This window comes from Lacerta agilis, chromosome 2 (assembly GCF_009819535.1).
Source record: "Lacerta agilis isolate rLacAgi1 chromosome 2, rLacAgi1.pri, whole genome shotgun sequence".
NCBI lineage: Eukaryota > Metazoa > Chordata > Lepidosauria > Squamata > Lacertidae > Lacerta > Lacerta agilis.
The window spans coordinates 103,809,519-103,837,273 of record NC_046313.1 but is presented as its reverse complement, the minus strand read 5'-3'; the positions used below and the strand labels follow the sequence as shown (position 1 = coordinate 103,837,273).

General features: G+C 44.4%; 1 protein-coding gene across 4 annotated transcripts in view; it reads left to right on the top strand.

Moving 5' to 3' along the window:
- The first annotated feature begins 450 nt into the window (after positions 1-450).
- Positions 451-27,755, top strand: part of MGAT1 (alpha-1,3-mannosyl-glycoprotein 2-beta-N-acetylglucosaminyltransferase) — a 39,871-nt gene continuing 12,566 nt past the window's right edge. Inside the window, exons 1-3 of one of the 4 annotated variants that reach the window (XM_033141498.1) lie at positions 451-546; positions 1,954-2,530; positions 8,864-8,997. The gene's annotated coding sequence lies outside the window, so the exon portion shown is untranslated. The other 3 variants (XM_033141499.1, XM_033141502.1, XM_033141501.1) reach the window with 3 other exon arrangements.

Here is a 27,755-nt window from a genome sequence, read left to right as displayed (position 1 = left end):
ACCAAGCAGGAAGCTGGAGGGGGCGGTTCCCAAATGTGGGCGTGTCTGGTACGGGCTGCTGCCGGGCGGTGGATTGGAGCAAAGCAAAAGGCGACGAGTCCTACCTACGTCGTTTTACGTCCCTTCAAGAGCGCGCGCGTATGAATATACATATTTCTGAGGCGAGAGCGACGTCACCTGCCGCGCTTCCCCCGTCCTCCCTACGTAAGAGGAGACGCTTTTGACGCGGCGGGTCAAGGGCGAGGGGGCGTGGCCGACGCCGGATCGAACGATCCGAGTCGTGTCTTGGTTAGGAGCGCGGAGGGAGGGGGGAGGGCGTGGCCTCCGGCGAGAAAGGAAAGAGGGCGGGCTCCCCTTAAGAAACCGCCCTCCAGTCTCCGCCCTCGGTTCTGACTCGCATGAGGGAAGGGAGGCGTGGCCTCAATCAGAAAGCGGGTGGGGTGAGGGGGGGAGGGACGGCTGGTTGCCATGGGTTCGCTTCCGGCGCTGCCTGGCGGAAGTGGCTGGAATTCTGCTGCTGGCTGCCGTTTGCTGCCGTTGCCCTCGGTCAGTGCGCGGGGAGGCGGGGGGCGCCCCTCTCGCCGGAGCGTTGGTGGGCAGCGCGGGCCCACCCAGAGTGACGCGGGCGGGGGAGAGAGGGACTGAGAGGGGTATGGAGGGGGAAGGGACGGAGGGGAGGGGGAACCGAGGGACACGAGGGAGGGAGCAGGGCAGCCCTTCTCCGCCCCGCGCCCTATTTATCCTCGTATTTAGTAGCGCCTGTGCTTAGGGAGCGAGCCTGAGGGAAGCGAAGGGGCTGCTCGCAGTCGGCCAGGAGGTGGGCGCAGAGAAGGAGCCGCGAAAGGCCCTGTCTCTTCACTTTTTAAAGGGGAGACATTTTCCCCATAGGACTTCCCTTCCCCTGGTCAGTAAGGGCGCATATAAGCAGCACTGTCCTTACAATATATAGGTGAGCATAGGATGCTGCCTGATACTGGGTAGCCCAGTATCGTTTTCTCTCACAGGTAGTAGCTGTCCCAAATCTTAAAAGCTGCACTGGTGTTTGTATACACACACACACACACACACGTGCTATATATATGTGTGTGTGTGTGTGTGTTTATTTTGACCTGGGATCTGTTGTGATGAAGGGTGGGCTAGAAATGTGCCTAATAAAGAAAATTATTATTGCCATGTTTATAATAATATAGAAGACTCCCTAGAAAAGACCCTGATGTTGGGAAAGATGGAGGGCACAAGGAGAAGGGGACGACAGAGGATGAGATGGTTGGACAGTGTTCTCGAAGCTACTAACATGAGTTTGGCCAAACTGCGAGAGGCAGTGAAGGATAGGCGTGCCTGGCGTGCTCTGGTCCATGGGGTCACGAAGAGTCGGACATGACTGAACGACTGAACAACAAAATAATAATATATTATTATTAATAGTTTGTTTATAAGCCACCCATCTGACTGGGTTCCCCCAGCCACTCTGAGCAGCTTCCAACAAATCAAAACACTAATTAATTATGTGACCCCTGCAATCTATGTGAGGGAAGGTGTATGACAAGCGGTCCCTTCTCTCTTTCAGCATCGGGCAAGAGGTTGCATTTTAGAGAAATGATTAGATGACTGCCCTCCCGGGTGGTGTTTGTATGGAGCAACAGAGTTATTCTGTTGTATTGTATTTTGGTATTTGTTGGAAGCTGCCCAGAGTGGCTGGGGAGACCCGGCCAGATGGGCGGGGTATAAATAATAAATTATTATTATTATTATTATTCATGGGAAAATTCTGGTCTCTATGTTTATTATGTTTTTATAAGTGTTGGAAGCCACCCAGAGTGGTTGGGGCAACCCCGTCAGATGGACGGGGTACAAATAATAATAATAATAATTAGTAGTAGTGATCAAGGCTTATGTAGGAATGAGTTGCTTGAAAGACAGAAGGTTTTTAATCCAGTTTTATTTGCTACACAGGGGCATGGTGACTGAGGCCAGAACAATTGGCGACGCAGTGTTGTGCCTCTGGCCAGGGAATCCTACTGGGATTGTTTAAATCCAGCAAGAACTTGTGTCTTTTTTGAGATTGTGTCAAAAAAAGAATCTACAGTGGTAAGAGATGTGGAACCAGGCTTAAGGACAACTGAGAAGAACAGCTAGACACTGAGGACAATGAGAGTGCTGTGCTCCGTGGGTTTTCTGTAGCGGAGTTTATGATCAATTGTGAAGACTGAACTTCCCCTCTGTGAAATGGAAGATTCCACACAAGCCTTTAAAAAGACTTGAAGGGGATTATCCTGGCACCAGAAGACCATGCTGCCATTCATTTTAGTGGTGGCTAAGGCTGCAGGAACATTTCACCCCTACCTTTGAGCATAGTGGGGTCTGTGTAGGAAATTGAAGAAAGAAGACATTTTCTGGCTTGTCTCCCTCTACTGTTTCTTCAAGGTGGAGTCTTTGAAGGGGGAGGGGGGTGCCAAGAGACCCCCCTCCCCCAGGAGAGAAGAACATTAGGCTGGCCACCCTATATCTATGGCAATATGACACCTTCCAGGTGAGTAGTTAAGTGCAATTCACTCAAAGTTTGCACTTGTTTTGCACTGTAAATATATTCTGTTTAGCTTTCAAGTGTTTGGATGTCATGCACTGTGTGTTCAGTGTTATGAAAGTGCAAGTATGAAGTGAATGAATCAAGCCCCATGTTTTTTTTACCTTCAATCTGTTGAAATCTGGGCTTGGTAGATTATGTGAATAGGTAGGATTTCATGTCCCTAATAAAGTAGGTAAGTTAAGTAGACTTGTGTGCATCTGTTTGGCTTTCACAATTTATACTTGTTGCAGAACTGCCAATTAGCTAGGTATACATAACCCTTCATAGTAATTGAATCTTGTTGCAACAGGAAGGATGTGAGAGCCTTTTAAATGCACCCAGTAGTAGATCTGGGTGCTTTCCTGTATCGGTTAACAACAGACAATCAGAGACCGGTATAAGTGTTGTGCATGTAGTGCCTGAGACCTGTGAAAGGACAAAAATAATCATTGCAGGAACAGATTTGGATGTCCAGAAATGTGGTATGTATTTCTGAAGAAATCTCTTTGGTGGAGAACACATATGCTAAAATATGCTGGGCACATTGATCATATGTTTCTTTGTTTCTCTTTATCATCATAATATATGGTTGTGTTGGGTGTAATTTGCATTTATTTGATCTAGAGATTCATTTAGTTTGGATATGAGATATTTCTAGATTGACTTAATGGAGTGATTTTACTTATTTCTTTAGCCAGATCTATATCCTATCATTATTTTTGTAATCACAGTATTATAATGGTTGTAATAATCGCAGTATATAGATAGAATGCTTGTCAGAATGCTTCAGATTACAAGGCTTTTGTAAGTTAATATTTCAGTCTCATTGAGCATTGTTGTTCAGGGGTAGGGAACCCCTGAGTGGGGGCTGGCTATGCACCCTCTTGATCCCTGTCAATCTTGGCTGGTAAAGTCTTGTGGGAAGTAATGACTGGATAGTCCAGTAAGTGGTTCATGCCTTGCTATTGGAGGTAGTTATGTATCTCCCCCCCCCCTTGAGCCCCCCTCCAGTGGTGAGGGGGAAACTGATGTCCCCCCTCCTCTGACAATACTTCTGACGGGGCTTCCTCTGATGACTCATTAGTTGAATCCCTCCCTCAGTCTCCAATAAGCAGCCCCCTTGCTTTTAACATTGCAAGATAGGCCTTGAATGGGGTCAAGTTGAATCTACCACAGTGTTTTACACTGTATATTCAGTATTCTATGCAACATGTCCTGATTTAAAGTTAAATGTTGGCTTATAAGGTCCGTGATACTAAAGTAATTTAATAATGGTTGGCCAGGCTTGTATTATGGGCAAGATGTTTCAGTGACTCCCTGTTTAGTTCCAACATCACGTACAGTATTCCCTGTGAATACTGAATTCCACCCATCTCTGGTTTTCTGAGATCATGACTGTACAAGTACTTTGAGGCCCTAATTAACTCCATCTCTTCCAAGTATGTTTGGCCTCTTATGACTTTGTGCAAATTAATGGGGAAGAGAGAAACTGATATCCAGGTGACCACAGAGGCTAAACTGAAGATGTTATTCTGATGGTGGATGGCTTTCGATAGCAGCTCCAGGGTCTTTTCTGGAGGGTACATGTTATCCCCTTACCTGGAATGAGCCCAAGCAAAGCCTTGGACTTACACCTGTTCTTCACTTCCATGTGGCAAGGGGAAGACTTTGCTTGCATTTACTTTTGGTTTCACAGAATCCTGCTGCCTTGTTGCATGCAATGTAATAATCTATGGTTTGAAGTTGGCTTGTTTATTTGACCAGTTTGTTTTAAATTCCAATCTTTGATTGGTATAAAACAACAGATCTCTTTCAAAGTAAACACTACTGAATTCCTTCTCCCAACTGTTATAGGAGTAAAGGGGGAGCATGTGAGCTCTCACTCATTCTGGCCTGTGCACGTATCACTGAACAATGGTTTAGTGTTACACACAAACAAGGTAGCTGTCTGTTTGGCTACTCAAAATGCACAGCATAATAGTTTATCCTGTCTGACCAGAGGGCTATTTAGACTGAAATGTGTCATATGTGGTTTCTCTCTACTCTTCTGCAACACCTGAGAGTTGTGTTGTTATTGCCTTGATTGTGGGCGATCCCAAACTTAATTAGCGTGCCACTCTAAATCAAGATAAACTCTACTCAAGTATAGCCAGGACACTTCAACAAGCAGTGCGTTGGCTGCATCTCTTACTCCCTCACTTGGAAATAGTTGTATGTGTTTACTGTGTAATTTTGGTTCCTGGGAATCCACCCAATAGGAACATAAAAGCCAGTGGAAAAATAGTCTTAGCTAGCCAGGTCAATGGGAAGGGACATCCTGGATGAAATGTGAGACAAACTGGGGTGGATGTGAAGCTTGCCTCCCCTATAGAAACTATTTGTGCTTCATGAGGGTGGCCCCTCTCACAGCTGGAAAACTCTTTAACATTTCACTCCATCTGTGAGCTGCTTATCTCCATTCTGAAACCAATGAATTGTTTTCCTGTGAGATTATTGCATAAATTACATTATTTCTGTTTACAGCTATGCCCAGTATAACACATTTGTAGTAAGTAGGCACAGGTACGTGCAATATGTTCTGTGCTAAGATGGGAGGCCTGTAGCTTTCCATATGTTTTTGGGCTCCAACTCCCATCAACCCCAGGCCAGGAGTTGTAGCTCAGTAACACTAGGATTCTCCATCCCTATTCTGCAGTGTCCTCACAACCTCAAGAAGAAGTCACAATGGGCCTTGGCCTGTAGAATCTAACAAGATTGCAGGTAGAAACATCTCAATCTCTCATTAGACCTACAAGAATTCCCTGGCATTTACTTTCTAACAGAAATCAGCCAGATGTTTCTGGGGAGCCCTCTAACAAGTCATGAATGTGATGGCTCTCTCTATGATTTACCCTCCAGCAACTGGTATTCAGATCTGTACAGCCTCCATCTGTGGTGCTTTCATTTTAGCTTTCATGGCTAACAGTGATTGATAGGCCTATACTCTATAAATTGGTTTGGGCATTTTAAAAAGCCATTTAAGCTGCTGGCCATCTTACATTCTGTGAGGTGATCTGATTCAGAGTTCAGCTGAGACTGACTTGAATGAGTGTTCAGAACTCAGCGATGGCTTCTGTGTTCTGGGGAAGAACTCTTTTCATTAGTGTTAAATATTGAAAGCCATTCAATTACCGGTAAGTCTCTGTTGCTTGGCAGAACCCAAGAAACATTGCAAAGGGCAGGCATGTGTTTTCTGACAGATTGCTGTGATCTGCAGATCTAGAAACCTTGGCTGGCTCTGTTGAGAATTCTGGTTGCCATTTGACTGGTGGTAGAAAAGAGTCTGTGTAATACTGATAACATATTTTAAGAGCTTGTTTTTAGGAAGAGTAGCAGAACTGCTAATTTGCAGAAATGTCTGCCTTCTAGAAGCCAAAAGATTTCTATTCTACTTACAACAGACATGTCCAAAGTCTGCTTCGGGAGCCTAATCAAGCTCAACAACTTTGGGGCAAAATTGTAAAAAAAAAAATAGTCACCAAATTGCAAATTGTAAAAAAAAAAAGGTCAACAACTTCAATCCTAAAAAAAAGCTCAACAACAGCAACTTTGGTTGGCCCTCACGCATGTTCACGTCATCAAATCTGGCCCCCTTTGAAAAAAGTTTGGGCACCCCGACTTACAACCTTTACAGGTCAACAAGCCAGGTTAGTGTGATGTAACAGCTAGGGTTTTGTTTGTAGAACAGGGAGGACTAGCTTCAAAAAGCAGCTCTGCCAAAAAGTGACTAGCCCAAGGCTTCCCAGTACTATCTCTCAATCTAACCTCCCTCAAAGGGTGGCAAGCAAATTAAAGGTGGTGGTGAACACTGTAGGTAGTTCTGAACTCCTGGAGAAAATATGGAATGGAAATTGAGCACCTTCCTCGCCACCCCAAATGCAGTTAACTTGGTAATAATCTTGACTTCCGGGCACTTGTGGCCTGTGCTGTGTTTTGCTTAAGTGAGCGCCTCTGAGAATGGCCAACTTCACCTTCTCTATGTTCACCACCTGAAATTCTTTCAGATAAGGGCTCAGGGGCAAGTGTGCTCCCAAGCATGTTCGGAGCGCCTTTCCTTTGTGAGGATAATGCTTCCCTGTCTGGGTGTGTGTGTGTGTGTGTGTAATTTGGTGTCCTCCCCTCTCCTGCCTCCAGGGACTGCAGCCTCACAACTGCAGCCCTGTCTGAGAAGTGACCCAGTGTGAGATGGTGGCTCAGCTGAGAGGGAGAGGTTTGGCCCCTCTGCTGCACTTGCTGACTTGCCTTTACCCATCGAGACAACCACTATATACATACTCATGTGGTCTCTCCAAGTGCACTCTACAAAATGGTGCCTGCCACTTCCCTGATAGCCTCGTATTGAGAGGCAGAGCTGAACGGAGCAATGCAATGTTCATTGCAGTAGCAGTACAAAGCTTTCAGTGCTTTCGCATGTGTACCCCACTGCAAATGCAGTTACTGCCCCCATGTGATGCCTCAGCGCTTGCTATAACGGCGCACATGGGCACAATAATAGCACAAACTGCTCATCTGGAACTTTTTGGCTTTGCGTTCCCTCGTGATGGCAATTGGCCAAGTCCGTAAAATTCTCTAGTTGGCAGCACTAGACCTGTCCCCTCTGCCACTGCTTGTGTGTTTCTTTTTGTTTTGCTCCTAACCACTCTCTCCTTATTTCTGTTCAGATATGTCAGTAGGAGAAGCTGGGTTGTGTAATTCTAATTGTGGCAGTAGAACCGGAGGGAGAGTTTCAGGGCAGATGGTGGCAGATTGTATAGGAAGGGTGGGATGCATGGCTGGGCAGCATGGAAACCTTACTCCTGCCGTTGAGAATGGATGGCACTGTTGCAAGAATGCCAGTTTCACATTAGCATTATTTTTCATGTGGAATGCTTAGCCACAATTGGACACTATTATCAGATAGGCTGTTGGTTGACATTTGGTCTCTCACTTGGTAAGCATTACAATTCTAACCAGGCAAGGCTGAAATCTGTTGGATTAGTCTATCATTCTGAAGACCTTTCTCTAGGTTTCAAGGCTTCAGTGGATAAGCCTGGAAACCAAGAGGATGCCAGTCAAAGATGGGGCTTTTAAGAATCATGGGGGAGGCATCATGTGTGAATGTTAAGTCTCTGACATATTGACTGACAATCCAAAGCAACACAGTAGGCTAATAATATAATTACAATACTTTTGTATCACTATTGAATTATGTCTTAATTTACAATCAGATAATGTACAATATATACATGGTGACACTAACTAATGTGAGTTAAGAAAATGTCCCAAAATAAGGGATTTTTAGGCTGGTATAACGTCACGAAGAATCACTAAAGCTTGAGGCAAATATGCAGTATTTGCAGAGAGTAAGCTGAAGAATGTTGGTGCTCCAAACACAGCAACAGGACAGTCCTTCCAGGATGACTGACTGTTTCAATCAGTGTTCTTCCTCAGCTGATAATAATACCAAATAGAATCATTTACATTCAAATACAATAAATGAGATGATATACCTGAACATTGTGCAAATGGTTATTACACAGTAAGAGATACATTACCAAGTAAAACGTCCAAATGGGTACACAGGATACATATGTTGGTGTCACCATGTATATATTGTACGTTATCTGATTGCCAATTAAGACATAATTCAATAGTGATATAAAAGTATTGTAATTATATTATTAGCCTACCATGTTGCTTTTGGATTGTCAGATTGTTCTGTTCACAACACAGGGGTTCTTTTTTGTTTAGTCTCTGACATATTGTCAGGTATTTAGGAACCCTCAGTGGCTGCTGTTGTGTAGAAATGTTGGCACATCTGAAAAGGAATCTGAATTACGTCACTTTGTGTCTTTATTTTATTTTTTATTAAACCTAAAATGCATTACCCCTTTTGATGTAAAGACCCATATTTTATTATATGCTCTGCTGCCTATTCCCCCTGCACCCCCCTCCCAATCTGCTTCCACTATGTTACACAGTTTATAAGACTGTGTATTTGCATGTCCTGCGAGTACAGCATGACTGCAAAAGTTGTGTGAAAGCTGCATTTTTAAAATTTGTGCCGGGAATCCAAGTTTCACCATCCAGAGCATGGAGATTAAGCTTTCTGAAAAAATGGAACTTGGTCTTCTGACATCTCTCTCTTGATCTCTGTGCCATGCCTCATCTATCAGTGGTGCAGTACAGAAATCCTAATGGTGTGTATCAACCTATACTAGTTATAGTTGAATGTTTCTTTGGCAGCAAGTATCAGACTTACTTTTTCTTTTTAATTAGGTGACTTCAGGAGTCTTGAGTCTTTCACAAAGTGGATATAACGTCTGCACACATGTCATCATGGGAGTTGTCTTACACGCTATACTTGCGTTTAAAAATATAAGGAGCTTTTTGTGCCTGCTTCTGAGAAAAAGGTAGGTGGGGACTCAATGAGCATGGGTCTGTTGTGGAAGTAGCGGGGGGAGGATCAAACTTTACCAGCTTACATTTTTTAGATGTGGGAGTGCCAAGCATCAACTATCACTTATCTTTAAAACAGGCTGCTATAGAAATATTAAAACTTGATTTGGGTTACTTATTTGAATGTGCATCCTGCATTTTTATGTTATGAAGCACCCTAAGATCTACAGATGAAAAGCAGTATACAAATTTAATAAATAAATAATATTATTGAAACCAGTGCAAAGGTGGCTTGTTCACAAGTTAGCTCTGCATTTGAGATAACCAAGTTTATTACCAGAGAAATTTCATGTATTTTGTCATGGCTTATGACTTTGAGCATATGACTTTATAACCCTGTTGTTGTGAAGACCTTTTGTCCCGAAAGGCTTTCATTTTCTCACAGAATGGCTGGGAATGAGTTCCCACATGACAGTTAACTAGGGTTGCCATATTTCCAAAAGTGAAAATTGTTGTTTTGGATGGAACCTGCCACCTTCCCAAAGCCTGCCTGATTTTGAGAAGGCAGCGTAAGGGCTCTTGGATGCTCCCACAGCCCTGGCACTGCTTTTCCAAAGCGAGACCTGACTGCATCTCCCTTCCCATCACTGCAAACTAAGCTGCCTGAAAGCCCTTGGAGGGAGGGAGTCTGCTCTAGGAAGCGAAGAAAGGGAGAGAATGGAAGAGGGATCCTGGCAGAAGGAGAGAGAGGGAAGGAAAGGAAGAGGGTCTGGAGCAGGGATCAGCAAACTTTTTCAGCAGGGGGCCGGTCCACTGTCCCTCAGACCTTGTGGGGGACTGGACTATATTTTTTGGGGGGTGGGGAATGAATGAATTCCTATGCCCCACAAATAACCCAGAGATGCATTTTAAATAAAGGCACACATTCTACTCATGTAAAAACACCAGGCAGGCCCCACAAATACCGTATTTTCCAGCGTATAAGACGACTGGGTGTATAAGACGACCCCCAACTTTTCCAGTTAAAATATAGAGTTTGAGATATACTCGACTGCAGATACTCCACCCGGCATATAAGACGACCCCCGACTTTTGAGAAGATTTTCCTGGATTAGAAAGTAGTCTTATATGCAAGAAAATACAGTAACTCAGAGATGCATTTTAAATAAAAGGACACATTCTACTCATGTAAAAACACTCTGATTCCCAGAACCTCCACGGGCCGGATTGAGAAGGTGATTGGGCCAGATCCGGCCCCAGGGCCTTAGTTTGCCTACCCGTGGTCAGGAGGAAGAGGAGAGGGTGCTGGGGGGAGGGGTGTCCAGACAGGAGGCGGGTAAAGGAGGGAGGGGGGAGAATTAAATCAGTAAGTCCCAGTTGGAGGCAAGGAGAGTCTCCCTGAGCCAAATATATCCTCATTTTCTGGAGGGAGCCCTGCAAAAGGGGAGAGAAGACTGTTGAGGGGGCGACGTTGGATGGAAATTGAGAGGAGAGGGGGGATGCAGAAGAGGCATGCTGGGGAGGAAGAAGAAGAAGAGAAGAAGAGTTTGGATTTGATATCCCGCTTTATCACTACCCGAAGGAGTCTCAAAGCGGCTAACATTCTCCTTTCCCTTCCTCCCCCACAACAAACACTCTGTGAGGTGAGCGGGGCTGAGAGACTTCAGAGAAGTGTGACTAGCCCAAGGTCACCCAGCAGCTGCATGTGGAGGAGCGGAGACACGAACCCGGTTCCCCAGATTACGAGTCTACCACTCTTAACCACTACACCACACTGGAAGGGGAGGGAGCCGGGGGGGGGGCTGCTACTTGTTTTGTCCTGGGGGGCTTGGATCGGGATGTGATGACAGTTGGGTGCTGAGGAAAAATGCAGCAATTCTCATTTGTGATTTGAAAGTGGGGTAGGAGAGGCAAGTGCAGTGGCTTAAAGGCTATATGTCCCAAGTCAATACAGTGCCAAAAGTATGTCTTTAGGGTCCAGTTTTTTAAATTGCTCAAGGTATTGGAACCGTTTTATCTATGCCTCTCATTTTTATTCTTTCTGTTAAATGCAGGTATGCTAACAATCCTGCCCTATATTTGCTGTTTGATCTTCTATGTCCATTTTATTTTTCTTCTGGCTCAGTGGCAGTCTGCTGCAAAGCATACCATCTCTCTCCTGGAGTCAGGCATGACATTTCTTCCCTTCTTTTGATGCTCAACCTTTGTGGCTGTCTCTATTCATCTTAAAACGTGCCCTAGAAAGAGAGGCAGCTGCTGAAGGTAGATAGAATAAAGCACAGGGAGAAATGTAGCCTGCAAGTATAAAACGAAATGGTATAGCACCCCATAATAAGATGACAAAAGATTGGGGGCTATAATGGGTGCTATTTCATTCTGTGTTGCTTTAAACAAACAAACAAACAAACACTATTTTAAAACCTTCCTGAGGCTTCCAGCAGACAATAGTATTTTTGACCAATAACCTTAGTTATTAGCAAGTGTTGCACATCACCTTAAAGTGGTTCACAAAAATTACTGTACTTGACAGCCTGGTGACTCTTAGTCCTTTACGGGCATACTGGCAATCTGAAAGGGTGCTGGGAGACTCCAGCTCTTCCTTCCTTGTTTCCCCATCGGGTGGCAAATCTTCTTCAACCCAGACAGCCGATGCCAACTATTTACAAGGCTAGCCAAATAGTAAGAGCAGGTTGGGAAATGAGAAGGCGAGCCATGGGAGGATTGTTCAAGTAACTTCTGCTTTTGTGCATGAGGATAGCCTCTCCAAAACCAGCATATTGTTTGATGAAGAGGTGTCTCCCCACTATAATGTGGCAGGTTTCTGGTTTCAGAAAACAGTGTGCAAATTGCAGCAATTTGCTTGAAACTGAAACAGGCAAATAGGGTGCACACACCTGGCACAGGAGGTTATTTTGCTGGTGCGTTCAAAGTTGTCCATGTCCTAGACTAATACTGGGGTCAGATTCCTTTATTAAGGGTGCAGCAGAATGCCAGCTCAGCATAGAACGAGCCACACTGCACATATTTATTTAGCAACATTTTATATAGGTAAAAATAAAGATAAAGGACCCCTGGATGGTTAAGCCCAGTCAAAAGTGACTATGGGATGCAGCACTCATCTTGCTGCAGGCCGAGGGAACCAGCGTTTGTCCACAGACAACTTTCCAAGTCACGTGGCCAACATGACTAAATCACTTCTAGTGCAATGGGACACCATGATGGAAGCCAGAGTGCATGGAAACGCCGTTTACCTTCCCGCTGCAGTGGTACCTATTTACTTGCACTGGTGTGCTTTCGAATTGCTAGGTTGGCAGAAGCTGAGACAGAATAACGGGGGCTCACCCTGTCATGCGGATTCAAACTGCCAAACTTCCGATCGGCAAGCCCAAGAGGTTTAGAGTGCCACCCACGTCCCGTTAACATTTTCTATACCACTTGATTATAATAAAACCTCTAAGTGGTTTCCAAGAAATACCAAAATTATCAGAAAAGCTATTTTAAACAATGCTAAAATAATTAAAATAAACTGTGGAAAATATTAAAACACATCAACATTTACGAGTCTGGTTAGGATTGCCTAAACCTATTACAAGCAAGTGCCAAAAAGAATGTAGTGAGGGCATTTGCCCAATGTCCAGAGGCAGGTAAATTCAAAGTATGGGTGCTGCTATACTCAAAGACTTGATTCCTCAAAACTGTGGAGCAGGTATTATGTGGCACCTGTAACAGTGCCAGTTCTCTAGATCAAAGTGGTTTAGAGGGCACATATTGGGTAAGGCGATCTCACAAGTAAACTAGTTCCAAGCCATGAAGGGCTTTGTATACTAATAGTAACACCTTGAACTCTGCCCGGTAAGAAATCAGCAACCAGTGCAGATATTTGAGCAGGGTCTCACTCCTGTTAGCAACTGTACTGCAGCATTCTACACCAACGGCAGTTTCCAGGTCAAGCACAATGGAGCACCTCTTAGAGTACATTGCAGCAATCCAGACTTGAAGTCACCAACGTCTGAACTATTGTGGTCAGGTTTTCCCAGTCCAGGAAGAATAAAAGCTGTTGTGCCAAGCGCAGCTGGTAAAAGGCGCTTCCAGCCACTGTGTCTACCTGTGGCTCCAGTGACAAAGCTGGACCCAGAAGCACCCCTGACTGCATATCTGCTCCTTTAGGGGGAGTGCAGGCCCATCCAGGACAGACAGCTGACCAGTTTCCCAGACACCAGAACCACTCACCCACGGTGCCTTTTTCTTGCCAAGATTCGAGCTCAACTTGTTCAGTCAAGCTCAGCTCATTACATAGTATGAGGAGAAAGACAGCAGGCTATTACATACGTTATTAGCATGTCACATTGTGTCTTATATTGTGTTCCAACCTTGGGTCACCAATTGTCCACTTCTGCCACTCCTTATTAGTATTACTTAGCCTGATAACCCATTATGACTGTACCACAGTTCTCACGTTATTGGTTTTTTTAAAAATCCAGGTGTATAAGCTTGTGTCTTAGCAAAGATCTCAAAGATGGCTCACATTGGAATGCAGCATAAAGTTCAGTGAGACAATGGAACCCCATCAGGAAAAAAATGTGTTCCAAATTAACAGCCAACAAGGAAAACAAATGAGTAATAATTTTTTTTAAAAAATCTGTAGGCAGATTCTGACATTGTTCCAAGAGGACGAAAGCTTTACCAGTCTTCTAAACTGCTTGTAGAATTGGTCAGGTGAGCTTTTCTGGATAAAGAGCTCCCATCATTGGGGCACCACTGTGGAGGAAACCATACATCTTAGGTGCATGGACCATGCTTCATGGTGGAGGTGCTTACAGCTAGCCTTCCTTCGAATATTTTTAAATCCTCGGGTGATGTGGAAAGCAAAAGAGCTGAAAGCAACACCACCCCTCATTCATCTATGATCTGATTACTTCCTTCCTTAAACCTTTTGAATTCCCCCTTTATGCAGAGATAGGAATCTGTTTCAAGTGTTCAGTCTCTTGTACCCTGCCTGTAGCCCTTTATCATGCTGGGTCACTGTGTCCCAAGCAAGGCAGATTGCTTACAGTGCCCATTATGCCCAGGGAAGGAATCTGTCGCCAGTTCTTCTGAAGAATAAAGGAGAGGCTACAAAGCAAGACAATGGGTGTTAAAAACATGTCTACAGATCAGATTCTCTCAGAATAATTTCCAGGGATTTCTGCCCATGGTGTGCATTATTCCTATGTTTTTACAATTTTTGTTTTGCCTTTTCTTTCCAAAAGAAGAGGCAAGGTAGTTAACAAAATGCCTGAAGTAACAATCAGAATAGTTTATTTGTTGTTTATGTTTATTGATTTAAATTTTACTTTATATCTCATCTCTCCTCCATTATATCCCACCTCTCTTTCCAAGGGAGTAAACATCCAGGCACTGAATAGACCCAGAGCTGCTTAGCTTCAGCAAGGCCTCGTGTGTGTGCCTTCAGATCATACACTAGGACCGTATCTACAACAAAGTGGTGCTTATTTCCAAGTAAATGTGTTTAGCATTTCTTTAGCAAAAGCATACAGCATTTATTCATGTAGTCATGACACAGTACTGTTTTCAGTTTGAAATCCAAATTTCACATGCTTAAGAGCATTTCTTTCTGTTGAAGTGGTATCTAATGCATCCCATCAGCACAAGCATTTCTACTTAGATAATGGGACTTCCCCAGCTCCCCTACTTCCCCTCACCCTTGGTTCTGATGTAAGCCCATGAATACAGTCAAACCTGCTGGTAAATGTTATTCAACAATTTCATGCTGGATTCTCCCTTGGAAGTTTTTTTGCATGAAAAATATTAATGTTTAGGTCAGTGGCAGAGTATCCTGGAAGGCTGAAATGTTCTCCTGCTGGTGTTTATAAGTCTGGCTTGTATCCATTTATACTCCTGCATAGTGACTGATCTATTTGCGCCATATACTATCAGAAGGGCTTTGTTGGCAAGTGATGGCTTCCATCACATGTTGAAGATAAGGGGGAGGGTGTGCTGGATCAGACCCAAGGCCATCGTCCAGCTTCCTTTTCTTACAGTGGCCAACCAGCTGCTGGTGAGACATCTGAAAGCAAGACCTGAGTGCAAGGCACTCTCCCTATCCTTCCCATTTGTTATTCCCAGCAACTGATATCCAACAGTGGAGGTAGAAGAATAAGCAGTTGAATGAGCCCTTGATGGTGTGGCAAATATTATTACTGGTAAGCCCTACAGTAGTGTTGTCTGAGTGGATAGGCGGGCAAGCAAAGTTAGCATCTGGATATGTTGCAGGATCTAATTGCTGGGTTTCTATCTGTCTTGGGTGGTCCATTATTATTCATTACAGTTGTTTGTCCCACCTTTCAGAATACAAATCCATCCAAGGCAGATTACTAATAAGATTAAACTACATTAAAAAACACAATAAATTGCAGCAACGTATAAAACATGATTGGGATCCTTTATGTGGTGGTGGTGGTAGTCCAGCCAGAGCAGGTCCAGATGTTGTTGTCTTTGCCTGTCTCCAACCTTGAATCCTTCCTACAGTTGATGCTGAAACAGGCTCTAAGGAATCCTTCCTGCTGCTGACTAGCTGTTTGAGATAAGACAGAGCAAGAGACTTTGTTTCTAAGCCTTCAGCCTTCTCCTCCTCATCCCACCCCTTTTCCACCTGAAGCTGGCACTTCCTGAAAAGGGACAAATTGTGCCCAAGGGTATGCGTATTTTGTGCTATGTCACAGAGCACAGAACCTGTCATGGGATTTGGCTCTTTGAGCATTGCACTTGCATGCTTTCCAAGTGACACAGGCTTTTGGTCTCCACTGCTTTGAAGTTTTAAAGCTGTGCAGATGGGGCGAATGAAAGGCTTACAAAGCAAAAGGGACTTTCTATGAGGTCTTCAAGTGGCAAGGTTTCCCTGGCTCCGGAGCTTTTTATTTCCCTTTCTGTAGCTTGCATTCCTTAGCTCTGGTGGCCCCAATTCTGACAGGCTTGGTCAGCAGCCAAGCTTCAAGAGTCTGTTTCCGTTTTTCCAGCTTATTGTTGCCCCTTCTTGGTAGGAGAGTGCTGTATTACTCAATTCCACTCAACAAGCAAGCAAAGCCACTGAGCAAAACATTATCAATTTACTCACTGAGTTTTCTCTCTTCCTCTCACTACTTCTTCACACACCCCTCTTTAGATGGGAAAGGTTAATCCTCCCTGATTGGGTAGCTGATGCTCACAGAGGAGGAAGTTAGGTATCATGAGGGAACCAGCTGGACTAGAATATCTCCATCCTGGAGTCTCAAGGGAAGGCATGTTTTTTTTGCACACCTGTGAAACAAGGCTTCCTGGCTGCCGCCTTAACTCTGTGCGAGTTCACATATCTTTCTCCTGTTAAGTATTCATCTGGTCCAGAAAACTATCATGATAATTGTTGACTTGTATTCCGGCAAGTGAAACTGAGGGGCAAAAGGTGAGGTCATCTTGGTCTGCTGCTGCTTCATCACCATCAGGGTAGAGAATGTGGCATTGGAGTTTTTCCCCTTTGGGCTCCTATAGCTGCTGTTTCTCCAGTCACTGGGATTTGGAGACTTCAAGATTGGGGGTTGGTCTCAGTGGGGAGCTTTCTCTGATTTCCATTTGCCTGCTCTGCTCATAGGCATGAACTTGAAGTGCTCCTCTTTTCTTGCTTTGAGGACTTTCAGTTTGAGACATTTATCCTCTAGAGCCCTCCAGATGTTTTGGGACTACAACTCCCATCATCCCTAGCTAACAGGACCGGTGGTCAGGGATGATGGGAATTGTAGTCCAAAACATCTGGAGGGCCAAGTTTGACAATGCCTAATCTAGAGCTTTGGCTAAAACAAAGGAGTTCTGATCAAGCCTGAGCAAAATACTTGAACTAGTGGCCTGGTTGACAGTTAGCTTCATACTGGGGGCTGTATAACTGAGCAACGGTGGAAGGGCCAGCAGTTTTAGACCTGCCTGCTAACTTACTCCAGTACAGTGTATGGGCCAGTGTTCTTTAATCCCATCCTCTTCCTCAGTGCACAACATAGACTTGGACAGAGCTCTCCCCTGAAGATGTATCACAGCTGCACAGTCCCCTGTGTGAGTCAAAACACAGGCAAATGGGAGTGAGCAGCTGAGGTGTATGTGAATGCTGCCAATGTTTCTGTTGCTGTTGGCACAGGAAGATTTTTTTCCAATATGTGAGCTCCCATAGGAGAAAGTGACCGAGTTGCCTAACGAAGAGCTGCCTAAGTAACAAGGAGGGTTCCATCTTGGAGGCCAAATGGGAAGCCCTGTGGGCCAAACTTGGGTTTGCTGCTAGCCTGTTTCAGGACTACTGAGAAACTAGGAACTGCGTCTTTGCACAGAGATGAGACTATTTCTCATCTCTAGGCTTGAATCAGCTCGACAGTATGACCTTTCCAGCCATCCTTCAGCCTTCCTTCTGTAATTGACTTGGCTATATGCATGTTAGCTTGGGAGGGAATAGATCATAGGAATATATTTGCCCAGACCTGTCTGCCCTCTGCTGTGGAAATGCATGTTGTTTCCATAGTCAGAAGGCACGGGATATAGCAACTTTGCTAAAGCTAAGCAGGTTTGTGTCTGGCCAGCGCCTGGTTGGGAGACAGCCTTGGATACACTGTGTATGCTACTTGGAATTACACTGTGGAAGCAAGGTGAGAAATAAAATTTAAAAATCCATGTTTTGAACCTTCCTCAACCTGGTGCCATTCAGAAGTCATTTGGAGAATACCAGGTTAAGGAATGCAGAGTTCCTTCAATGGTTCTGGGCTATTAAGTAGAAATTTTTTATTGTAAAAGTTGCATATGGAGGATTATCAGTGATAATGTATGTTACCTCTGCTATCCAAAGTGGCATGCTTCTGAGTATCAGTTACTGAGGATCATCAGCAGGAGTGCTCTTGTGCTCGTGTCCTGCTTGTGGGCTTTGCTTAGTCATTTGGTTGGCTACCTTAGGATCATAATGCTGGACTAGTTGGGCTTTGGCCTGATCTACCAAGGCTGCTCTTAATTGTCTGCCTTGTTTTGTTGATGGCTTCCTGTTTTTTTTTTGTCCATTCTATTCATTTCCCTTCCCCCCTAACATAATTACGCAGAAGACCAGGCAGGCTGGGACAGAGTTCTGTTTCCTATTAGTGAGTAGGCAGCTGTGGTGGGGATGGAGTTGAGTGATCTGGTCCTAATTTTGCGTCTGGCTCTCCCCGTGTTCAATTGCAGCCTTGATCTTCTGATGCAAACTAGATCCAAATCATCCAATAAATGTTTTTGTTGTTTGGTGTTACAGATATAACACCAAACTCCAATTTGTCCTCCAAACAAATGTCATAAAATCAGGGAGAGCAAGAGAGTTTGGTGGACTCAATGTGTCTGATTAGGAATTTTAACCGTCTTTGCCGTCTGTGTCAAGCTGAATCCTGTCGTCATAATTAAACTGGTTCCCAATGCAGTAAAGATTTTCTTCTTTCTCTCCCGCCATCCCCCAGCAGCCTCTTTGGTTGAGGAGAATTTTAAAGTGCTCCAAGGCACATTACCATTGTATCTCTTTTCCTTCCTCCCCAGCAGTCTCTTCCCTTCTCTCACAGTTCCATTGTGCTGGTGTGGGAGACAAAAGTACACACCCAGCCACAGGTAGCACTTCACTTTTTCCCTTGCTGTCCCATTGAGACTTCTGAGTGGTCTGAGATCATGCTCATGCTTCTTCTCCCTTAATCCCCTTCCCATGATGGGACTCTGAGTGGTGGTGTACATTGCACCCTTATTGCACAGCTCGCCTAAAGTGGTCTTCCTAATTTCCCCACAATTATCCCCTTCCTCTTCTGTATCCTGTTTACCTCTAAACCAGCACATTCTCTCTCTCTCTCTCTCTCTCTCTCTCTCTCTCTCTCTCTCTCGCACACACACACACACACACACACTTCCCCCACCACCACCACCACCACCAGAAACATGCGACCAGCTGGCTGGGAAGAGAGCAGTTAATGGTTAACGCTCCTCTGTGGGGAAACGTGGCAGCAGAAATTAGCTCATTGCGGTCATTGCTTGCTTTGCTTAGCTAATCATCTCCAGGAGAGCTGTTTTCTCTTCCAGACCTATTCCTTGTATTTTACCAAGAATATTGTACCTTTTGCCTGTGCTTCTTTGCTGATACTCTCCTTCAACTCCACCAAACCCCACTTTTAGCAAGAGAGGGTCATGTTGATCTGTTTCCTTGGCATAAATGCAGTATGAGGGGGAGCTTGCCATACACTTCTGTCACTTAGGTCAGAATCTGATCCCAGCTTTGACTCAGTGGAATCATCCACACTGGGCTAATGCTAGTAACTGAGGTCAGAATCCAGCCCTCACCTTCCCATATCGGCCAGTGCAACAGTTTCAGGATTGCATTAGCTTCACCACACTCGCTGTAAGATGCAGACTTGAGAATCCAACCCTTTTATCTTCAGCCTCCCTATGGATGTTCTGGGTGTGTGAGGGTTAAGCCTTCCCTCTTCAGGTTGAAGGAGGAGAGGGGCCCTGACTTCCTGATAGAGAGGGCTGCCCTGTGGCAACCCTCTTAACCCTGCCCCCTTCCCTCCTACAAAGGAGGGGCCACGTTTCCTGATTTCCCCGGGGAAGTGAAACTAGCTCTCTGGGTTCAAAACTTTGCAGCAAGGCAGCGTGCCTTGCCGTGTTTCCCCCCCTCCCTTTTCCTCAATTCAGGCATCCAGCGAATCTGTCAGATTCTGCCCTACCGCTCTCCTGCCACTGGAAATTGGATATCGGCGGAAAGATCTTTTTCAAGCAATTAAAACTGCTAGAGAGACAGAAGGCAAGTTTATAACACTGGACTTGGGCTGTTGATCGGAGAGCGGGACAGAGAGGGGAGGTAAAAGCTGAACATAGCAGCAGCGGCAGGGTGCTCTTGAAGTGGACTTATTTGTCGAGCGCACAAGGAATGTCTCCTGAGCTGGACTTGCTAATCTGCTCGGGACAAACGCTGTGTGTTAACTCCACAGAGCTTCAGATAGAGGGGAAAGTGCTGGCACCATGTGGCAACAGCAACTTAATGGTGACGGTGGGTACAAGTTGAACTTCTAAGGCACTATGGAGAGGGGATTTAGGAACACTTTACAGTGGCGCGGTCTTTTAAAAAGGAACGAATTCTAGACTGTTCTGGTAATTCTACGTTTAGTTGTTTATATCTGATGAACTTGGTGCAAAAGAACTGTATAAACAGCCCTGCATGTGTTGAATGTGTTTCCTATGTAGTAATCTCTACAGTTCTGCGGGGGGTATTAGACATGGGAGCAAAACTTTTGAGAGACGTTATCTGACCGGTTTTAGATCCAGGACTGTTTGTGTCTGTTGTGGCTCATGAGTACATGTACTTTTCCAGCAGTGCTCTTTGGATAGTGGGCCTCTTCGTCCTGCCCTCTGTGTAAGTGCAAGGAATTAGGTACCGGTAATAGAATGGTCTGCACCCTTTAGAACAGTGTTTTTCAACCACTGTTCCGCGGCACACTAGTGTGCCGCGAGATGTTGCCTGGTGTGCCGTGGGAAAAATTGAAAAATTACTTTATATATAGTCAATATAGGCACAGAGTTAAATTTTTTAACATTTTCTAATGGTGGTGTGCCTCGTGATTTTTTTCATGAAACAAGTGTGCCTTTGCCCAAAAAAGGTTGAAAAACACTGCTTTAGAATCACTTGGAAGGAGCAATTTTGCATGGTCATGGTCTCTCTCCTGTTGTCACCTTGTATTCTCCCATAACATTTGTATCCCTCATCTTACCACGCAGCTGGATACTTATGGTGGTTTCTAGACAAAATATACAAAATAACTGCAGAGGCTGTCTTAAGAGCTGGCTATTTAATACACTGAGATGCCTTTGGCGACTGAGCCACTATCTGAACAGACTTGCTTGAGCCTCTGGGACTCTGTGTGTTTAACTGTAACTAGTTCTAAGTCCAAGGTTAAAGCATGGAGCCGGACATACTGGTATCCTGTCTTGCTAGGCTACCTCGTGATTAGTCGCTGGGCGTTTGTTTGCTGAACAGCTGAGACTGTTGCATGTTCTTTCTTTTTTCTTTTCAGTCTTCAGGTAGTTCTGCTTCCCATTAACCTTCTGTCCCCAGACTTTGTAACCTCAAATGCTTTTCTTCTCATGCTCCATTTAGAGCAGGTGTAGAAAATCTTTGGCCCTCCAAATTTTAGTGAACTACAGCTCCCATCAGTCCCAGCAAATGTGGCTGATGGCCAAGGAGGATGGGAATTGGAGTCTGGAGGGACAAAGCTTCCTCGTGCCTGTTACAGAATTTGTGAAGCTTTCATAACCAACTATGGTGGCTGCAGCTGTTTTTATGGGCCTGGCAGAGTAGAAAGTGGAACCTGGTTCCTGTGAGCATTAAACCCAGATGGAGGGAAGAGCGTTCTGAACATTAGCACCAGTAACCATGAGGCTGGCAGCTGTGCTGACTTCCTGAAAGGTTCACTTCTGCATTTAGCTTCACGAAAGTACAAAAACAGAATTTACTTCCTCTGGGCAGGGCAAAGTGTTATCTAAGCTGTCACATAGCAATGATGAACTGACCTAGAATTTGCCTAGAGGCTACCTTTCAGGCAAGATCAAAACCCTACATCTACAGTATTCTGTTTTAGTAAATATGTTATCCTTTTGCTTGTGGATACACACAACTAGAAAGAGTACTCTAACTCTCTCTTTTGGGGGTGGGCAGGATGGGGAAAGAATATGCTCAATTCTAGCAGGGCTGGAAAACTTGAGCCATGAAGGAGTATGATTCATTATATTTGGGGTTAGTCTCTTGCTTGTCTGAATAAGTTGCACAGGGCTGAATGTGTTGAGGTTTGGGTTGTTTTCCCACTGTAGCCTCAGGCTTGTTGCACATAGTGTAGTTGCTCCTCAAATCCTGAGATGACGTTTATGAAATTGTGAATCCCCAAATTTCACTGTCTTTGCAGAAAGTTCCATTGCATTGTCTGATGCACGGTTGTGGGTCATTGTAACAGTCAAGGCGTTTGACCAGGCACCTTCTCAGTGTATGCATTACAGCTCCAATATCAGTAACCTTGCAATGATAAAAATGGAGGCCCTGATCATCCAAATCGCATTGCATACTATTTTCTCATTTGCTTTTTGTCTCCAGTTTACCCATTGATTGTATACTCTGGTAAGCAATAAGCATAGGTAAAAGACGCAAGCTCAGATGACTCTTCTGCTTCAAAATCTCCACCCTTCCCTTAGTAAGCATGACTTCTTCATGTTGTATCTGAACACCACCGTGCCCAGACCTGACCTTCTCAGGGTCTCCTCCGTAAATGCTTTAGTGATAGGAAGTGTGTAAACCTTAGTCTGTAGTTTGGAATGTGAAACGCCTCCTCTTCATATTTAAGTTGTTTATTTTTTAATGAGAGAGATAATTGAATTGTTAGAACTGCTTGATTTCTTGGAACAGCATTGTGTAGGCTTCTAAGATTTAAGGCCTTAGAGCCCATTGCTTAGAGGTGCTACGTCAAGCCGAAGGCATGTTTCATGAAACTATTCCTAGGATCAGCCAGTTGCATATTCCTTCCCAGCAGCGTGAGGAAATAGAACTAGTCATAGCTCTCCAATGGAACAGGAATTTCTATTCACGCTGCCAAGAACCCTTTTTCTTCCCCCTTCCTGTGTTAACCTAGCAAACATTTGAAAAATCATGGTTATTCTGCGGTGACTTTGCCCTGTGTACCTCCCAGATTTCAGCAGAGAAGCACTATACAATAGGAGCATGTCCCAGTTAGCTAGCAAGATCAATCCCCATCTCTGATATAGAAATGGCACATAGTTATGGCTGTTTATGGTGAGATCCCTATTACTTTGTGTCCTTCATATCTAGAGGGCTGAAGTGTCAGCATATGAATTTGAAGGAGTGCTGTTTTGCCATAAGGGGAACAAATGTATAAGACCACAGACACTATAAAACCCTGAGCAGTACCCACAATTGTTACCCAGTATTTCAACGATCCAATCCAGAGCTAAAATCCCATTATTCTAATGTGAGGTGTGTATGCATACATATACATCTAATACAGAAAAAATGTTTCAGTGCTCCCTGCATTTTTTGAAGGAACTAATTTCTCCACTGATGCAAATATTGTGACGGATATCTAGTGCTTTGACAATATTTCAGTTGTGCATGTGGGGCTGTGAGGAATTTGACTAAAACTCAGCAGTATCTGTTCCTAGGTTCCCTTTTGGGACCAGGGTTTTCCTCCTGTGGATAGAGCTGAAGCCAGACAAAACAGGGAGCATCAGGGATTTGTTGACCTTCCACCTTTGATTTTCTAATCCAGGCCGGGGCTCAGCATTGGACAGTCAAACATGTTTGGCTGGGAGTTTTCCACTGACAGCTTGACAGATGCTTTGGAAGTTTTGGCATAGCTATTAGTCTGCTGGCGGGGGTGGGTGAGGGAGTTCCTGGCTTTGGCTGGATGGACTTGTCTGGACCTCAGCTCCTGGTGGAAAAGAATGCTCAAGGTGTTTTGATTTGGAAAGTGGTAGGTCTGGAAGATGTTCTTCTTATTTGAAGTCCCCATGCTGAGGAAGCCACTATCGATACATAAATAACTCTCATTCATTGACTCAGCTATACTTCAGTCATGCAAGACAGTAGACCAGGCTGAGGCACTTGTTGTGGGTTCCCCCCGCCCAGCCATGACTGGGAAGTGGGGGGCTTAGAACTTACTGTGGCCTGCAGCTCTCAAAGGAAATATCTGTTTGGATTCTGCTGTGCCTGTGTTGGGGGTTGGAATAGGGGGAAAGGAGGGGTGTTGGGTATAAAACAGACCCAATGCTCCAATGTTCTTGAAACATGGAACTCAAAACGGGAGGGGGTTGAATCCTGCAAGTCTCACTGAGTCCAGTTGTGGGCATGACTAATCCATGCGACATGTGTTCATGCACTTGGAATGTTTTCTTTTGCTAGGGGCTGAAGGGAATACATGAGGCAGCCCTGAGGAAGCCTTGTTCAGCCCAAAGAAAGAAAAGGCCTGTTGAAGCTAATATTGTGTTTGGATTTGGTCATAAGATCCCAGAGTTATCACCCCAACCCAGCTGGAGGCTTTGTAGTTGCCTCAGAGGTGTACCTAAAATTATTTACATCTCTTTCCGGGGAACTGGAAGATGATGCTGTGCTTAGTGAGTTGGTTGAAGCATTTTACAAACTAGGGCTGAATTCCTGAACACACTTACCTGGGAGAAATTGAGTTTCGTCCGTTTTAAAATTGAGATCAGTAAACATCAGGCTGGCCAAACTTTGGATATTATGGTTAATACAGGCCAGGTTCTTCGCAGTTATTACATGGAGGCATCTCATTCCATCATTCTCTTGGGGGGTGGGTTTCCTGCCATGTTTGCAAGCACAGCAATCGTGGCCTACCCAGTGTTAATAAATGTTGTCAGTCAGCTCTTTCTCTTCAAAGGCTTAACTTAGGAGTTAACACTCCTGGCTTGGTCTGAACCAAGGGAAGCAGTCTGGAAGATGTCTTGGTCCCAAGTTGTTTAGTGCTTTAAGTGCCTGTAACAAAAGATGGACTTTACTTGGTAGCTTATTAGCAGCCAGTGCAGATCTTTCAGTGCAAGTACAATATGCATAAAGATGCCCAGATAATTTATTTTATGAGGTGTCATAGAAAAAGCAAACAAAGAAATAGAAGAGTGCCCTAGCAGCTGTATTTTGTACTAGCAGGAGCTTTCAAACCAGGTGCAAGTGTGTAGCCCCACATACATTAGAGTACTGCATTGCAGTACTCTAATTGTGAGGTTACCAGTGTATGGACCACTGTAGCCAAGGCTACCACAGTTTAGGTATGGTTGTAGTTGATGCACCAACAGAGGTTGATGGGCACACCTTGCCACTGAGGGCCCCTGGACCCCCAGTTTCAAATTAAATCCAGATCCCTTGGGGACATTGGATCGCTTTTACAGCTTCTGTAGGTGTGTATATTTGTGTTCATGCTGAAGGTCATTTAAAAGGTTTTATAGAGCTGGCACACGTTACATTTTGAAAAAGCACATATTTCACAATCCAAAGTTCATCCCACTTCATTTTAGCGGTGGGGAAAGAATGAGTTGCTCTGTGGTGGTTTTTTAGGGCATGAGGAGTCCTCATGCTAATTTTATAGAGGATGTTGTGTTTGGAAAGCAGAATCTGGGGTCAGTGGAGTTCGTCAAGTAATTGGGAAAGGAAGGAGTGTTTGGAAGATAAGACAAGAAAAGGGGAAGTTGAATTTGAGCAACATTAGGCGAGGGGTCATTCACCACCACCACTACCACCCCGCCATGAAAGTAGAAGTTGGCAGAAGGATACTTAATTGGGATCGTTCTGCTGCTGAACCTCTTAAAAATGCATCCTGTTTGAGGATTCTTAAGGGGAAGGGAGGGGGCAGATTCTGCTCAGGTTATGAGGATGATGGTATTTGACTGTACTGATACTTAGTATGGTGTAAATTGCCCTGATCCTAAGGTATATAGCAGATACGTCCAACAGGTAGATTGTGATCTACTGGTAGATCACTGGACGTCTGTGGTAGATCACTGGTAGATCATTGGCTCACCTCAAAGAAGCTCTACAACTTTGACCTAAACCCCCCAAAAGGGGGTAGATCACTGCCAGTTTTTAACTCTGTGAGTAGATTGCAGTCTCTTGGGAGTTGGCCACCCCTGGTATATAGCATGTGAATCTGAAGTAAAATAGCAAGAGGGCTTTATCTGCAAGCATATCTACATGCTTGCACATGCAAGCATGCATATGTTTGCATAGAATAACTGTTGCTTTCTCATTATTATACAAATATATAGGGGGAAAATAAAAACTGCTGCTCAAAGCATAGACAAATTTGGTGGCTACTATGCACGATGGCTATGTTATTTCACCACTTTGGGAGCAATAGTCCTCTGCTAGTTGCTGGAAGTTGCAGGTGGGCAGGACACCGTTGGAGGGATCCCATAAACATTTGGTTGACTACAGTGAGAGTAGGTTGCTGGAGTAATAATAAATAATAATAATAATAATAATAATAATAATAATAATAATAATTAATTTTATTTATACCCTGCCCTTCCCAGCCAGAGAACCGGGCTCAGGGCGGCTAACATCAATTAAAATCACAACAAAAAACATAAAAACGATCAATTTAAAATAACAGATTAAAATACAAATTTAAAATTCAATTAAAACTGCAGGTCTCAATTTCAAAATAACCCACCAATAAAAGATGAAGCATAAATATTAAACAGAAACCAACCCAAAGGCCAGGTGGAACAGCTCCGTCTTGCAGGCCCTGCGGAAAGATGCCAAATCCCGCAGGGCCCTGGTCTCCCGTGATAGGCTGTTCCACCAAGTCGGGGCCAATATTGAGAAGGCCCTGGCCCTAGTTGAGGCCAACCTAACGTCTTTGTTGCTCGGGACCTCCAAAAGATTATCACTTGAGGACCTTAAGGTCCTACATGGGACATACCAGGAGAAGTGATAGATTGACTTTTAGCCTGATATGGTCAGGGCTCTTATGATTTTTATTGGTTGTGGAGGAGAGTATTAACCTTCCTCCCCTCTCTTTTGCCTCCCTAGAAGAACTCTAAATTTATTCTCTGCCTACATTCCCAAAATTATCTTAATGGACAACTTTGATTAGAGCCTAGAATTGAAATGGAAAGAGGTGGAATCTGTCCTACACATCTGAGGTTCTCCATCCATTTTAGAGGGTGTTTTGTTACCAGGGTAGAATTCTCCTGTTTAGACATTATCCCCTTTCCCTTTGTTGCTGTTTCACTATCACTTCTCTGCCTTCTAATTCCTGCCTTCTGTAATTTGGCCATTTCTCTGTGCTTGTTCTGAATCTGGCACAAGGGGGTGCTTTAATGCTTCTGTGGTTTCCAGTGTTGTAGTGCAGGACAACAGCTTAAGAACTTGTTTTATATTCTTGCATTTGAGGTGGCAGAGCAGTGCATTGCAAACTTTTTGAACCTGCCCGCTCAACATACCCTACATTCTGCCCCTTGCCTCGCTTTACCCAATGCTAACCATCTGCTCTACAGTAGGGTGCACAGCAGCCCTTCAGCACAGTACAAAGATCTGTGAAGGGCACGTGACACTCACATGACATGCATTGCAGGGGGTTGGACTAGATGACCCTTGGGTCCCTTTTAACTCTTAAGATTCTGTGATTAGAAAAGGAGTGGAATAAGACACCTCTGTGATCCCTTCCTAAAGCTCCTTTTCCCAAATCTGATTGGGGTGGTGGTGTAAATTTGAGAGAAGGCGTCCCTCAATCCGGGATTACTCAGAGAGGATCCTCTTGGCTGGTAGGCAGAGGAAGGGTACAGTTTTCTCAGTCATATTCTTCCCTGGACATTTGTGTCCTCTTCCAGGTTTTCCACCTATTTCCCACCCAAGCTTTCCTGCAGTTCAAAAGCCACTGTTCTAAAGAAATATAAAATGACTTTGAGTTGAAGTGGCCCCCTTGAGTAGGACTTCTACTGCTTAGGAGCTGCCCCTTGTCCTCCGTCTTTGGTTCCATTCCTTTTCATGTTTCCTTATTTACCTTTCTCTTGAACATATGAAACTGACATACATTGAGTCCATCCAAAGGTCTATTTGGCCAGGGCTGTCTACTCAAACTAGCATCAGCTCCTCAGTGTCTCAGATCTTTCCTAGTGCTGCCTTTCAATTGGAGCGACTGAGGATGGCAACTGGAGCTTCTTCTATGCAAAGCATCTGCTGAACTGTTGTTCC